Source organism: Anabrus simplex, chromosome 2 (genome assembly GCF_040414725.1).
Source record: "Anabrus simplex isolate iqAnaSimp1 chromosome 2, ASM4041472v1, whole genome shotgun sequence".
Taxonomy (NCBI): domain Eukaryota; kingdom Metazoa; phylum Arthropoda; class Insecta; order Orthoptera; family Tettigoniidae; genus Anabrus; species Anabrus simplex.
This window is the reverse complement of record NC_090266.1, coordinates 59278099-59295919: the sequence shown is the minus strand read 5'-3', so window position 1 is coordinate 59295919 and position 17821 is coordinate 59278099. Positions and strand designations below refer to the sequence as shown.

The 17821-nt window shown below is 39.9% G+C and overlaps 1 pseudogene; it reads left to right on the top strand.

Moving 5' to 3' along the window:
* The first annotated feature begins 5998 nt into the window (after positions 1-5998).
* On the top strand, positions 5999-15548 carry LOC136863871 (CAAX prenyl protease 2-like; annotated as a pseudogene).
* Positions 15549-17821: the final 2273 nt, after the last annotated feature.

Here is a 17821-nt window from a genome sequence, read left to right as displayed (position 1 = left end):
GTTGGGATCAAGATGTGGGCTACCACTAGACTTAGGTTACCCCTTTTCATTGGTTGGTTTAATGAACGTCAAGCCTTCAGCGTTTTGAGCATAAGCCAATAGCCAGCGGAGAAACCTGCTGTGTTGTCTAGGCTGCTTCACAAGCGACTGCCCTGGCCTCTGCCACTATCAATACTCAACACCTGATCAGTGGAGATGGTAGCCTAAGGTTTAGCAAATTGAAGTCCCACTTTTTGGCTAAATGGATAGAATGCTTGCCTTTGGTCCAATAGCACCGATTTTCAGAATCGACCCCCTCATACTGTTAATTGTTCTGGCTTGGGGACTGGGAGTTTATGACGTCTTCGCCATTCGTTTTATCCTCATTAGGTCACCACCACCAAGTCTATACAGATGCCATGCACCATTATTATTATTGTTGTTATTATTATTATTATTATTATTATTAAATACGAGGGTTGGGGCAAAAGTCATGGCAACTATTTTTTTTTTCTTGAAGATATCAGTCCGGTTGGAAAAAGTGACATATACAGATGAAAGGACAGGGTGTTAACTACAAGTGTGGACAATGAACAGCACTGAAATTTCATAACACACTGATTTATTATGGTAGTATACAGGGCAATATGCCTTCCCGGTGCAAAAGGATGACAACACAGTACACACAGTTGACATGACAAAGCTGGGCCTAAAGACCCTCAAAGTAGTCCCCTGCTACTGACACAACATGCTGCGAACGATGTGGGAGGCGCTGAATACCATCTGCCTCAGCATTTGCCGCACCATGTGTGAATCGGGTCACCTGTTGGCGCACAGCATTAGCAATGTCCTCTCCTTAATCTTTCGAATGAGATCAAAGTCACAGGGTGAAATGTCGGGAGAGTACGGTGGGTGCTCCAATTCTTCCCATCCCCAACGTCGCAGTAGCTGCCCTACACACTCTGCTTTATGTGGTTTTGCATTATTATTGCATTGTCCACAAGATCCGGATGTTTCTCCCGAATGCCATGTTGTACCTGTTGCACCAGGAAGTCCCTGTAGTATTGTGCAGTCACTGTTCAGCCATGTGGAACAAAGTGGCAAACAATGATACCCCTGACGTTATACGCGATGATCACCGTCAATTTGACTTGGGAAGGATTCTGACGGACCTTCTGCCTCCTTGGTGATCCAGCATGTCGCCACTCTGCGGACTGACGTTTCAGTTCTGGTTCATATGCCCTGGCCCAAAATTCATCGATGGTGATTATTCGTGACATGAATTGATTGCCGTCCTGTTGCCAGCGTGCAAGGTGGTCGGAACATATTGCATAGCGCACCCACCTTTGAACTTCCGTCAGTGCATGCGGTACCCACCTCGATGCAATTTTGCGCAGTTGCAACTCATTACACAATATCCTGTGGACGGTGCGTTTCTCGATGCCACTTGCCCTCTCTAACACCAGTAGCGTCCATTGTCTGTCTTCATCCACGAGCTGCTCGATGACGGCACGTGCCACGTCGGTCTGCACACTGACAGGTCGTCCTGAATGTTGTTCATCACTGGTTGACACACGTACTTGCTGAAACTTACCTACCCACTGTGCTACTGTACGGTATGGTAGGGCATTATCCCCGAGGGCTTCCACTAATTCACTGTGACATTCCACCGCATTTCTCCCTCGGAGGACGGCTATTTCGATGTAAGCGCGCTGCTCAACACGGGTTACTTCCACCTCACACGACACTCACCAACTGACTGATTTCACAGCCCTTGCTGCGCTACTACCAACTATCACAGAGCCATCTGTTGTTCTGCATACACACTATGCCTGCAGAACTTCCACACGACACATACGTTTGCGATCTGTTCACATATCTGCAAGAAAAAATATAGTTTCCATGACTTTTGCCCCAATTCTCATAAAAATGTTGAATTTTGCAGCGGTAGTACCCATTGTTCACTGGTTAATTAGCTTTCTCAGGAGATCAGTGGTGGTGTCCGACCCATGATCACGGGTTCGATTCCAACCAAGAAAAGAGAACATTAAACCTGAAAGATTGCATTTCATTTTAACTATCTACCGATAAAAAATAACATTATATTGCTCCTATAAGAGCAGACCTGCAGAGTCTTCCTACAAGGAAGTAGAAGTAAACGGGAGTGACATGCCAGCACTCTGTTATCTCTATAATTAAGTCAGAAGTATGAGGTGAGGAAGTATATACGATGAGTAATGCATGGTTGATAGCAGTGGTGATCTGACAGACGGAAGCCTAGCACAAGTATCCACACGGTCCCCACTCCTATCTGATGTACAGCAGCAAGTCGCGCAGGGCGAGTCGAGGGGAGAGGGACAAGAGTGTGGGCTGCGATGTCAGTCTCCGATGCCTTGCTCTCGGAAATAAGCGAGACGTTTTATCTCACTGCTTTCAAGTTTCGTAAATGGAACAATGTGTCAGATGCTTACATTATAATGTGCTTTAGACTTCCATCATTCTCAATTGAGGTTTGGGCTTCACTGATAGCCTTGGTAGCCCTCAGTATACACCACTGATAATTATTTAACATGACATTAGGAAGTGTAAGACAGAGTTTGAGGGATGTTCCACCATTCAACACATTGTAAAATACATTAAAATTAAAAGAAGACCGGTTTCGACTCCCTTGGAGTCATCATCAGTTCCTGTTGAAAATTAATTCAGGGGGAATCTGATAACAATCATCATAATAAGAAAATTTAAAGTTGATAGCCTGGAAAAACATCAATGTGTTGCAAGACATTACTTTGAAATGCAATGGATACATGGCAAGCAGCACTTGGAACTTAATATGTTCCTAGTTCTGACCTAAACTGTCCTGTGTTCATGGAACACGTAACACTGGAAACACATGAACTGTTGAACACGTGACATGGACACTTATAGTGATATGAAATCTTGGCTCTCTAAAAACATTCCTGGACTTGACAGTTCTGTTTCTATCTTAAAAACCTGGATAAAATACACCTTCAAACAATTTATGATGATTGTTATCAGATTCCCCCTGAATTAATGTTCAACAGGAACTGATGATGACTCCAAGGGAGTCGAAACGGGTCTTCTTATAATTTTAATGTATTTTACAATGTGTTGAATGGTGGAACATCCCTCAAACTCTGTCTTATTAGTTAAACGTCAACACAGAAATGAAGATCATAACCTACGATTAGGAAGTGTACACAATACATCTATCAGATCACTGTTGTCACGTCCACAACGTTGGCATTCAAACCAGAACGGTTGATTTTCATCTCTTCCTAAAGCAGCACTAGACAGAGAGAAGATAAATTCTTTGTGATTTCCACAATCCAGGTAGTCTTCTGGCCTCCGGTGCACATTGCCAAACTTACATGACTCCGGTTTGTAACTGTAGTCAGCTATGTGTAAATCACATAAAAGCCTAAAATGCTTACCTTCTGTCATAACCTAGCATAACCTCATTCTCTCGTCCAGTCCTTCCCATGACTTTGATCAATGGGGATAGAAAAGGTAGAAGGAATGTACTCAGTTTATATTTTGAACTTTTACACATATTTATTCCCAACAACACATTAATGACACATAAATAGATATACGTACAAACACGAACAGGAATGGTTAGGAAATATGGGTGCGAACAGGCATTAAGAAGCATGAGGGAGGAGTTGGAGAGTTCGAGGGAAATTAGGATTCTCACAGAGGACAGAAAGGAAGGTAGGCCTCCCTCAAACAATGTAGCCTACAGGATGGAATGGAACGGGAGAAGGGGGTAAGAAATTTAGGGCCAAGGACTCTATTCAGGGGCAGAATTAGTTTAAGGCAGATAGTGACGAAAGTAGAAGAGAAGAAGTTTTTCACATTGGTACCAACAATGTAAGGCAAGCAGGTGTAGGTACCAACATAGATGGGGATGTGTTTGGCACCTGGTTAATGCAGCACAGAAGAATTTTAAGGAAGCAGAGATTGTTATCAGGGGCAGATAGTGATGAAAGTAGAAGAGAAGGAGGGATACAGATTGGATGGTGATTTGGGATTTAAATGAGACTACTGGGAGTGAAATTTGTGGATCCTGATGAATGGGTAAGAACCAAATCCCATAAATTGAAAATGATAAATAACCTCTTCTCAATTTTTGATCCTACAGTGCTATGCATATGTTAGGGGGCTTTTATAGGGAGGTACATTCAAGGAAACATGGTGGGCTAGGGAGCAGTGATAAAGAGTACGGGGATCTGGAAGTCTATTATGGATGACATAAAAATGTTAAACTGTAGAAGTATTGTTACATGTTATAAACCTCATTTTAGGTCCGTATTGAAAATTTAACAGTTCAACAATGATAAAGGTGTTTTAATTTATTCCACCTATTCAATACTTATATTATCACGTATAGTTGTTACATAATTAAATTCTTAGTTACATGGGACATGTTTCGCCCTCAATTAAGGGCATCTTCAGCCTAAATACAATAATCAAAAATACAACTAAATTAAAAGTGGACGTTAAATACAATCATCAAAAATACAACTAAAATAAAATAAAAAGTGGAACTATTATAGTTTAATCATAAGACAGTTTTCCATTAGCATCTTTTTATTTTATCATTTTTCACAATTTTATTGTTCTGAATTTTAAGAACAGACTAAACTTTTAACTTCCACTTTTTATTTTAGTTGTATTTTTGATGATTGTATTTAACGTCCACTTTTAATTTAGTTGTATTTTTGATTATTGTATTTAGGCTGAAGATGCCCTTAATTGAGGGCGAAACATGTCCCATGTAACTAAGAATTTAATTATGTAACAACTATACGTGATAATATAAGTATTGAATAGGTGGAATAAATTAAAACACCTTTATCATTGTTGAACTGTAGAAGTATTGTGAAGAATGGAACAGAATTAAGTAATGTAAAAGTTATAATTACCAGATATTGTCATAGGAATTAAATTATGACCGAGAAGTTATATGGGTGCGGAAATTTTCTCACGGAACTGCAGTGTTTACCGTAGAGACAGGATAGGTACGGTAGGAGGAGCAGTATTCGTTTTGGTGAAAGAAGAAATTTATAAGCTGCAAAAAAAATAAGGATGAGCAACATGAAATTCTAGGTGTCAGACTCATCTCTAAAGGTCTAATAGGCAACTTGATGTCTTTTGGGATGTACCAACCTGGTGATGCTGATGCAGAATTATTTGATAAGATAATCAGCTGTGTGGGAAATGACAATGAAAGGAAAGTGATTTTAGCAGGTGATATCAATTTAACAAATTCCAACCTCAGGAAGGTAATGCAACCAACTAGAGGGAAGATATTCTGGACGTGGTGCTAGTAAAACCAGATGAGGTCTTCAGAGAAACTGAGTAACAGATGGTGTAAGCGATGACGAAGCTGTTTTTATTGTTGTTAAAACTAAATGTGATACAAGGTTTTAAAAGTAGGACTATTAGGCAGTACTGAATGATTGGTAAGACTGGCATGAGGGAGTTTAAAAAAAAGTAATGATTGGTGGAAAATGGTGAATAAAAATGTAAACAGTCTGTGGGATGGGTTTAAAGGAATTGTTGAGGAACATGAAGACAGGTATGTACCTTTAAAGGTGGTACTTTAAGGCAGAGTCAGGTTCCATTAATTAACAAGGCAGGCATGCTACCCATACACTGCAAAGCCAGGATAGGATTTAAACAGGCAGTCTGAAATGGTATGGATATGTGATACAAATGGGAGATGATCACGTTCCAAAGAAAGTATTTATAGAGAAACCCACAGGAAAGTGGAGGAGAGTCTTAAGAAGAGTGGTGGAATGACAGAAAAAGTACCGGATGCAAGAAAAGTGTGATGGAGAGATAGGCAAAGATGGAGGTCCTTGATTCATAACCTGACCCAGGAGAGAACTGCAAACAGGACCCAAAGAATATCCCTATGAAACATTCTTCTTATTTCATATGACCTGTCATTTTGTCAAGGAATTTAAAACAAAAACTGAAGTAAGGCAAACCATCTTTATTATCTGAATTTCACAACATATAATACATTGATGTTGGAGTTATCTAATAGAAGTGTTTCACTTTGATGGTATATTTTATAAAAAGTTGGTATTCACACCTCCATTTCAATACTAAAGTGAATCATTAACATGGAAAATATAACAAAAATACTTTAACAATGTAATTAGAAAAGAACAGTCTTAAAATTTCAAAAGAAATTGCAGAGAGAACAGAATAGGAAAGCTGTATAAGCAAGTATCCTTTTCCTTATCTCTCTTTATGTATTTAAAATAGACAACATTTACTATATTAACCCGAATCACTAGCCTTTATTATGAATTTACAAGTAAATACATTTTAATTATGAGCTTACTTTGATCAGAAACACAATGGCACAAGACACTTAAACACACAAACAATGGTGTTTGTACTCGTAGTTTTAAAAGGAAGTGAACACAACCCTAGTGGAATCAGAGGTACTTCAACGGCCAGTTTCAATACAATACAAATAGAAATAATGTCTAAATAAGGTAACAGCATGGGCCAAAAGTCACAATCGGATAGTGTTTGTACTGAAATAACACACCTGTAGCAAGTAAAAACTAATTAAAGACTCTTCCTAGGTTCATATTCCTTGTGCGGTGAAGGTTCGTGTATGTTCTGATAAAAGTTCAGCCAATTTTGATGACGGTGTGATAAGCAAGATTCTTTTCTGATTAGTGTCCTCATTCCAGGTGGTGCAGCTTTTTTCCAGGTACACCTCTATTGGAAGTGAGCTGCATGTACCATTTTAACCATATACCAGCCTTTCTGCAATTCCCAAGTACTGGGAATAAAACCCAGGCCTCCTAGGATGGCAGCTAATAGTGCTGAATGTTACAATACGAAGATGGACATTCCTTAACTGATTGCTGTTTATATGATAAGTCGTTTTATTTTCATTTTATAAGTAATGGTGTATATAAGAGCCTCCGTGACTCAGGCGGCAGCGCGCCAGCCTCTCTACGCTGGGTTCCATGGTTCAAATTCCGGTCACTCCAGATTTGTGCTGGACAAAGCGGAGGCGGGACAGGTTTTTCTCCGGGTACTCCGGTTTCCCTGTTATATTTTATTCCAGCAACACTCTCCGATATCATTTCATTTTTTTTTTTTTTTTACAAGTTGCTTTACGTCGCACTGACACAGATAGGTCTTATGGCTACAATGGGACAGGAAAGGGCTAGGAGTGGGAAGGAAGCGGCCATGGCCTTAATTAAGGTACAGCCGCGGCATTTGCCTGGTGTGAAAATGGGGAACCACAGAAAACCATCTTCAGGACTGCCGACAGTGGGGTTCAAACCCACTATCTCCTGAATACTGGATACTGGCCGCACTTAAGTGAATGCAGCTATCGAGCTCGGTCATTTCATTTTGTTTCATCTGCCATTCACTAATCATTGGCCTGGAGGAGTGTGACAGGCTTCGGCAGCCGGCACGATTCCTATCCTCGCCGCTAGATGGGGCTTCATTCATTCCATTCCTGACCCGGTCGAATGACTGGAAGCAGGCTGTTGATTTATAATAATATAAGTAATGGTGTATACAAGCAGGTGGACCAGCAAATGCCAGTATGGAGGGTGACAGGCTTAAAAGCATTTCCTTGTCAATCATTAATAGCAGCATGTTTCATTTTATCAGTAGTATATGTAGCAAGATTTTATGGGTGGAATATCCTGCAGAACAATGATCACCTATCAACGATAAAGAGAAGATTTTTAGTGTGTCCATTACTATGTTCATATCTCCACGATTTTTGTGCTACTTCTCCACGAAGTATGTTCTAGAAAAGGCCAAAGAGTGGGAGTTGATGGGATTTCAGCTGCCAGAATTGATTCCCGTTCTAGTTCTACCCTTGTTGTTGACTGTGATCCTGTTCCTAAGACCTCACAGCATTACGGGTTACAGTGGTGTACGGAAATGATATGTCAAGCCTAAGTATTCGGTTGGTAACGCTAACAGCCAGATCTCGCTGCGCAATCACATCATGCCTCCGTTGTCCGAGGAGTTCACATTCAGATCATGCCTGTTACCCCTCCTCCTCCAATGCTTCCAGCCAATGACTACATTCGGCATTTTGTTGATTCTTGTTTGGAGTAGCTCATTTTCACCACATGGTGGAGAGAATGAGGCCTGGTCTGATCTCCAAGGGGCATTAATGACATGTTTCCAGCTTGTGTACACAACTTTATTTGGTGCACACTCAGCATTTCTCTTCGTAAAGACAAGCCATTTTATTGTACCAACCACAGCACATGCATTTTGTACCCATGTGGTATTCCTCAATTTCTCTGATTGGATGTTGTACACGACATAAACATTTCCCCATGTTCTTGTGCAGAGTCGGACTGTATCCATGGTGCGCTCACCAACCCTAGCTGTTAGTTTCTGTGCTTTTTTTTTGCTCAATTTCAGTTTTAGAATAGTTCACCTACTTACAAAAAAAAAACAGTACAACCTCCATTAATGAAAATAGAGGAGGGTTACAGGATTTCAGATAACCAAATATTGGGCAGTAAGTAAATGGTGATTTTTGGCATTAAAAGGAAGAACATTATTTTTAGAATATCTTATATAGAAAATCCCTAATTTCTAAGTGATTCACCATCATTTTCCTTGGAAAAGGGCATTTTTCTGAAAACCGAACAAATATTATAGTTATAAAGAATAGCTGGTCATTTTGGTTAACGGACGTTTTACTGTACCATAATTTTCAGAGGGATGGTTGCAATGCTAGGTAGATTTTTTAAAATTTCAATAACTACGGAGCCTGAATAATCTTGCCAATCTTCAGCGCAGTTCATGAATGAATGTGAAGGTGGTATGGTTTGTGCTCTTCCTGTATTGAAGTTTAAACTGGCGGCAAACCTACAGTTCCCAAATTTTTCCTTTGGTCAAAGGTTTTACAGCACCTAGTCATAATACTAAAGGAAGAAATATATTTAAGTGATGTCAAAAGTAAGATACATTTAAATACATTTAAATGTAGGGGGAAAAAAAAGAAAAAAAGATAGTAAGCATGAATTGAAATATCTGAGAGAAAATTAAATCCCACTTAAATAACGCCTGAAATTTTTGATTCTTCACGGGAAACCATACTGAATTTTCTGTCATTAATTTTAGACTGTCAGAATAATCTAAAATAAGAAAAATGGCATCAAATTTCCCTTTGCAAAAATCAAATGATCATAAATACACTGCTGTTTGAAGAAAGTGAAATACTCAGAAGCAATGGTCTGAAACACGCCAAAATCAGAGGACGTGTAGAACAGTGGAACCATAATAAGGGTTTTAAATTGCAGAGAGATGGCGTGCACGTAGGCTCAGCAGTGCCCTTCTGTGTGTGACCGGCCAGGGCAGTGTTACACAACACTCGGTCAGTGCGGAGCAGTCATACGAAGTGGAAATGTGTACCTAAGTGTCACTATAACTCGCCGACATCACAGGAGGGAATATCAGCATGGGAGTGCGTTCGAACAGAGCAGAATGATAGGGGTCCGGGAGATAGGTCTGTCGTTCCGTGACATTGCGGCTCATACAGGGTATGCTGCTTCAACAGTGAGGCGTACGTTGAACCAGTGGGGAGAAGAGGGCCATACACTGCGCCGACAGGGTACTGGACGACAGCGCAAGATGACCGCCATCTTGTCTGCTTGGCCGTAATGGACAGAAAAGCTTCGTCCACAGTGTTGGCTCGACGTTGGAGCACTGCAACGGGTGTAGGGATGTATGCATCGACGGTTCGACGCAGTCTTCTGAGGGCCGGACTGGTGGTACGCATGCCATTGCACCGGCTTCCATTGACCAGCAATCACCAATGCCGTAGACTGCAATGGGCACGTGAACACAGACACTGGCATGCTGAGTGGCAACATGTAGTGCTTTTGGACGAGTCCTGCTTCAACTTATCCTACAGTGATGGCCGCATATGCGTTAGATGCCGCCGTGGTGAACGCCATCGGGCAGACTGTATTGTTAAGCGGCATAGCGGACAAACGCCAAGTGTGCTGGTTTGGGGCACAATTGCATATACCATAACATGCGATCTCGCCTCCTACGCCTTGAGGGCAATCTGAACAGCTACCGCTACATCAGGGAAGTTTTACAGCCCGAGGCACTGCCGTTCTGTTCCAGACGCCATATTCCAGCAGAACAATGCCCGGCCGTAAGGGGTGAGGAATGTGCAAGCCTTCTTCGAAGAACGAAGGATACCACTGCTTCCCTGGCCTGCTCATTCACCGGATATGTCACCCAATGAACATGTCTCGGATATGGTCGGTCGGCACCTTGTTTGTTCAGGTCCTCCTGCAGTTACTGTTGATGGTTTATGGACGCGCCTACAAACCGCGCGTCAGAATATTCCCCAGCAGCATATTCAGGCGCTCTTTGATTCCATGCCACGACGTTAGTGGCTCTGATTGCAGCGCATGGTGGCGCTACGCCGTACTGAATTTCCACGGTCACCGTGCATGTACAGTTTTGTAATTGTAATCATTTGTGTCTTGTCATGTCTCTAATATGTGGAATAAATTGCATTGTGATCACAGCTCTCGATCTTGGTGTTTCACTTTCAACAAACAGCAGTGTATGTCTTATATGTCTCTCAGTCATAGCTGTCCATCAACAGTTACTAGGTAATAAATATCGTGTCAGACATTTGGTATTGCTAATTTCAGATGACTGCCAGCCATAGCAATAGCCTGCACGGTTGCTACGTAACATCGCGTTATACGTCTTGTATTGCTAATTTCAGGTGAACCCCAATCTCTCCTCCCACCCATCAGACAAATTTATGTCAAAACTGAACATATGGTTTAAACTGGGCTATTAGTTTTGCAATTATGGCTCTTTTTCCAAAAAAGTTATCTTTTTTACAAAAATCTCCAGGTGAACCAATTATTTATTTTCTGGTTTGAAACTTGCTTGTTAAGTTCAGGAAGGCCGAAGAAATAATTTGTAGTATTATGTTTATTATTAAGTATTCCAGATCCTTGGCTGAATGGTCAGTGTAGTGGCCTTCAGTTCAGAAGAATATAATAATGTTATTGTTTTTACATCCCACTAACTACTTTTCGACAGTTTGCACACACCATTACTATACAAGACGCAAAGCAGCAACAAACGTCCCTCCAGGGTCACAGTAGAATTGGAGTCTAACAATAGCAAGGTAAAGAACTTTTTTATACATTTTGTTATTACGTAAAGACACATGTTTTTTAAACAAATTCCCATTTCCTTATTTTATTTCATTTCATTTCAGAAATTGAAACGAAGCTCCCTTCACAAAAATTGATCAGCAATCAGCTTCAAAGTTCCACATTAGACTCAAAGGCACCATAAGCAAACTCATAATATACAACAACTTACCTGGAAGGAACAGAAGATAAAACATTCAATAATTTGAACAGTGTTACGAAGTCAAACATTTTTAAAACTTTTAACCGCAAACAGACATTTTAATGTAACAAAATGAGATTTTTAACAACTATTCAAATGAATAGACATAGTTTTTAAGCTGACCAACTATGTAATCATCCGTTCTCATATCATTAACACACTAACCCCTACATTGTTTTTAATATCATTTAATTTAATTGGTATTTTTAGTAGTTTTTAAGTGAATCAATGTACCCGCAAATTAGCGTGTTTAAAATCTTAGCAATTCACCTAAGCTACAATAACAGCTGAGGATGTTCCTAAATAAGGAACGAAACATGTACTGTTGACAAATAAATTTGCCAAAAGGCAAAAAAAGTATCAAAACGGTGGAAGAATTTTAAATATTGTAAAATTTAGTGATTAAATTTTGATACGGAAAATGAAGTTGATTACTTGCAATTGCAAGTTTGCAGAGACGCCGAGGTGTCTGAATTTTATCCCATAGGAGTTCTTTTACGTGCCAGTAAATCGAACGACTCAAGACTGACTTATTTGAGCACCTTCAAATACCACCGGACTGAGCCAGGGTCGAACCTGTCAAGGGTTCAGAAGAACCCCAATTCAATTCCTAGTTGGGACGGGGTCCTTAACCCACGAGGGGTCGCGTGCCGAGTGTAACATCAGGAGTCACATACGGTAGTTTCGACTGGAAATCAATAAAATACCAAATGCCTACTTAATACGCTATTTATTGTTACAATAATATAATACTATTTATACACAGACAAACACTTTCTAAAATAATAATTATAATAATGAGATTGCATTTTGCTGATTAAACTGAAAATAAAAATTCAAGTTCTGTTTATGGAAAATACTTTTTAAATTATGTTTAATTTCATTTGGCACACATCTAGACAATTCTCCTTCTCCCCCTACTCAACAATGAATGATAACAGTGCACTTTTCGCATTATAAATAAGTCTACGCAATGAGTCGCATATGGTTGAATAGAACGGAGACAGGTAACGTGAGCAGTCGCATGCGAACGAAACGACCGGATAGCCAGCTTGTCACTCACTGAAGGAGTGGAGAGGGATAACAGCGGTGTGACAGAAGTGTGGACGAGTCCATTGAAAGGTACTGAGGGGTAGGAAGTATAATAAACAGTGTTCGCGGAAGGATTGATCAAAATAAACAGAAATGGTTGAAACGACCGAAAGCGACCCCTCGTGGGTTAATCACGTTTGGCTGATTTTTCTAGCTTGGGGGGCTGGCAATTTTGTGATCATCTTAATAAACATCTTCATTTATGTACAAGACACTGCACTACAAACTACCACAGAAGCACAATAGTGAATAAATCCGTTCAAATAGGGATGGCGTCAGGATGGGTACCTGGTCATAAAACTGGGCTTAATTCACTATAGTACTGACCCCAAATAATTCGGAAAAAGTAAAGAAGGGAACATAAGAAGAAGAAAGTGGATATACGTAGATACATAACTGATGAACGTCTCATTGTTAACATGGTTTAATGATAAAGAATGAACTTTCAAAATGTATGAAGGAATCGGGGAAAATTTCTTTCATCACTTTAACACAGCAGAGAAACTAATCACCGAGCAAGTGGTCGCGTGGTTTGAGCCACATAGCTATGCATTTGGGAGACAGTGGGTTTGAATCCCACTGTCGGCAGCCTTGAAGATGGTTTCCTGTGGTTTCCCATTTTCATACCAGGCTATACTTTAATTAAGGCAAAGGTTGATTCCTTCCCCCTTTCCTATCCCATCACTGCCATAAGACTTCTCTGTGTTCTGCAACATAAAGCAGTAAAAAATGAAAAAGGAAAGGAAGCGATCTACAGAAAATGGAGAGGAAGACTGATTCTGTATTAGTTACAAAATCCATTTGAAGACCTCCAAAATATGTTTATGATGATACCATCTGAATGAATCAATGGTATATTTTCCGATTAAAATCAACAAGGAAGCGATCAGCAAAAATACAAGTTCCAAGAACTTTGATGCACCATTGGATCAAAATGGCAGGTTACCAGGCATTTCAGCCCATGGGGACAGGAATATGGATATGCAATATAACATATGTGAAATTTTACTTGCTGTTTTCACACCTTTGCGGTTTGTTGTAACATCATAATGACAGCTAAATGTGCAGTGTATCTCAGCTCCCATTCTCAAAATGTTTGTATCTAGGCCAGACATAACCTTCCTTATATTGAAGAACTTCACCAACAACCCCACCTCATGTCACTACATGGAACAGAGTTACTGGTGAAATCAGACAACATTTATTCAATACCTCTGTGATTGGTGAATCGTTCTTCTATATGTTGACTTACTGGCTGATCTCGGAACTTGACAGAGTTATTCTTCTTCATATCATCGCTATTCAACAGGATGGGACCACAGGGCATGCTGGACTCTTGTTCGAGAGTGGTTGCGCAGTAACTTCCCTATGTGGATCGGACGAGGTGGACCTCTCATCTGGCCTCCACAAAGCCCCGACCTCATGACATGCAACAACTGACTGCAGTCCTATTTGAAGGAAAATCATGCCATGATATGGATAACATTGTAATTAGAAAGAGAGATTCACAGTATCTTCAGCATAATCATTTCTAAAATGCTTAGAGTGGATAGCAGTCACATGTAGCATTGCATCCAACTTTGCGTGGAAAACTATGAACAGAATACTCAGAATTTAGAAAAATTACAATGACACCAACAGGCCTGCGTAAGTTCATAATGCATATGTTCAACCATTGATATTGGTGAGTTCAATAAAGATTGTGGCATAAAGTAACCAATCATGACTTTTGGTCCATCCTGTATAAATACCTGTTAGAACTAAATTAACAAATTTTGTCAGAGGATTATCACTCAAGGATTGGATAGCTCACACCTACAAAACAAGATGAATGTCTCTGGTCCACAGTCTAGTTGTTAAGTTTGAAGAACCACAAAGAGAGGCCAAAATTAACATTACCACAGATCATTACAAGTTAGTCATCTGATAATAATTAGTATTGGACTTAGTTTCTTGTATTTACTACCTTACTTTTACAAATTATCTCTATGTTGCTACATTTTGATTATTTATACACTCATGTGTAACTGAATTACAGATAGCTGCTGTAACGGGGCTCGGCCAGGTGAATGTAATAAGGCTTGGCATGTAACAGCAAGGATGTCGAACTCATATGTGCTGTATGAGTAACAGTTGACTACAGGATGGGTAAGACACAAGACCTCGGCATTGATCGTGATCAGACTGTCGGTACCAGATGTATGGGCCACTCCATCTTTGAAGTTCTGCAAGCACTGGACTTTCCAAGGGCCACAATATCAAAAGCGTCTGGTGAGTACGTGTATTCAGGCAAAACCACCGCTGTCAGGCCAACTCTAGTAGTGTAGGATGTGTTGATGATAAGGGTCACCATCGGCTAGTTTGGATTGTAAGAGTGGATAGACAGGCTACGGTGCAGCAGATCACTAGCAAGTTCAATGCTGAACAATGACGACGTGTGAGCAGCCATACCATCCAGAACCATCTTTCTGTCATGGAGTACAGAAGCAAGCATCCCTCAAGGGTACCTCTGGTCAACACCTGTCACAAGGCATAGCGACTGACATCGTCAAAGGAACCCAGTCATTGGATGTTTGAAGCATGGAAAAAGATCGCCTGGGAAGACGAATTGAGGTACCAGTTGGTACATGCCAAATTCAAGCACATGGGACAATGGATCCCTCTTGCCAGCAGAGTATAATTTAGGTCAGTGGTGGAGGTATCCTCATACTGGGACTGTTCACAAGGGATGAAAAGGGACCCCTGGTACACAATGTCCCTCACTAGTGAATGTTACAGGAACCTGCTGGCAGATTACATTCACCCCTTTGTTCACGTCCAGCACCCTGCAGACAACCTGTACCTATGACAAGACAATGCACCAGCCCATTACTCCTGAATCATGGCTGACTGTTCGATGAGCACGCCACGTATTTGCAAGTTGCTTACCTGGGCCCTGAAGAGCCCCGATCTCAACCCATTGAGCACATCTGGGATGTTGTCAAGAGGGATGTGTGTGCCCTGTACCCTGCTCCAATCAATCTTTGTGGGTTATAGGGGGGCTGCGCAGTGATCATGGAATAGTAGGTTCCCCACCACTTCCAGTGTCTTGTAGAGTCCATGCCATGCCATATCACCACCATCATCAAGGTAAAAGTGGGTGCTACATGCTACAAGCCAGGTATCTTTAATTTAATTGTTCATGAGCATATTAACACTGTCATTTAGAATATAGCTCTCTAAACTACTTCACAGTAAGATAAAAAATGGTACAATATTATATACAATATATGTGACATTCTATCCTTAAATATTTTCTTAAGAATAGGTATTGTTATATTACATTCTAACTTACAAGGAACTGAACATAACCAATAATAATAATGCTATTTGTTTTACATCCCACAGGGTACTTTTTTTTTTTACAGTTGTTGGAGATGCCTGGAACATAACTGATCTAATAGCATAAACAGTGCTGCACCAAATCATAAGTAATATTATAACATTGCAGACTAGCCATTCTCTGAAGAAATATGCAATAATATCGATAAATTCACCCAAAACTAACATTAATTCACTAAATAAATACCAGTAAGGTTAATGTGCAATGTATGAACACATTGGGTGTTGTGTAACCAGTGATGGGAAACATACAAAATAAAAGTAACCGGGCTGAATTATAGTTACCTGTGAAATATTTTACTCAATTTCAATCACTAATTACTTTTTCAACAAGTAATCAGTAAAATTACAATTACTTCATACAATGCAAGTCTTTAGGAAATCACTGACATTTCCTTTTCACATGTAGCTGGAATGATACCAAAATTTACAAGGAAAAAAAAGGAAAAGGACATTACTAAACAGATTTTCAAAGTAATTGTTCCCAAGCAAAGTTTGCATGTCACAATTGTGTTTTCATTATTTTAAGGGCCAAATAATTCAAAATATTTATTCAATTAGGGGAATGGAAATTCCTTAACCCCTTTACCATAACATGTTTATTTCGGTTCCATTCTTGATCACATAACATATGATTATCTAAAATGCTACCAGAAATCACAAGCTGTGAATAAATGAACGAGTGCATGATGTATATTGAATACTAGAATGCAACAATTACAATTTTATTTCAAGGAGTAAATTATGAGAAAAAATTACATTTTGTGAAAAGTAACAACTGCAAGTAAAAATGACTAGAAAGGTAACAGTTACAAGTAATTCAATTACTTTTATTCAATTACTTCCCAACACTGTGTGTAACATATGTACCATTTAAAAATCCTTTACATGCAGACGGAATCTGCTGCATAATGAAAAAATCTGTACAGAACAGCTAGGCATAAATATCTAACAACATTTTATCCACAAAGCTTTACTGCAGAGTTAATACAGATACACAATTTACATGGAATCCCATTCTTCTATAACAGTGGCCTTGCCAAACAATATACCCCATTTACTAACTCTGGGTACCACATGTAATTCTCATAAATAATTTTTGCTGATGATTTCCACTTGCATAATAACTTGGGTAGTCTATCACTAACCAAGTTGAAACCATAACGGAGTCTAGTAAAACCCAATTTCTTATACAGTAGAACCTCGATGCATCGTTCCTGGAACTGTCGTTTTCCCATATTCATCGTTCAATTTATTCGGTTCCAAAAATGTTCCATATGAACCAATGTTAAATTTCCCCGCATCTATCGTTCGTTCCTCAAACTATCGTTTTATCGCATCGATCGTTGAAAAATGATTTGTCCTCTGCCACAATTTTCCCCGCATTGATCGATTGTACGTAACAAAAATATACACAAATGTTTTTTTAATATAGAGAGACTGCTCAATACTCTTAGCATATAATTGCAGCAACCTGTTACGCGAGAATATATGAGCGATTCTGAGTTGCTAATCTTGAACAAGGATCTTTTAGGCTGGAGTGCTGTGCGCAGGTTATTCATGCGCAACTTCACTATGAGCCTCCTGGAGCTAATGCTTCTCCCCGGCCCACTAACTGACCCCTAGAAGTATTCCTATATACAGGAATTAAACCGCAGGCAGTGTAAAACTCAAATTTGTCAACATTTTCTGAGTTGGTATAGGCTGGCTAGGGCTGCCAACTTTGTTGAAAATGAGAAAATTGCACCGTGTGCCGGATAAGTTTTAATTAGTCACAGGGTGTGGAGTGTGTGGGATGCTAGAAACCTGTTGACCACTTTGTGACCCGTTATCCTGCTCTATTATGGGCCTATAAAACATTTTCGGGCTTACATTCCACCATAATTCAATAGATTTCTCATTCTAATTATTTACATACCTTTCGTGC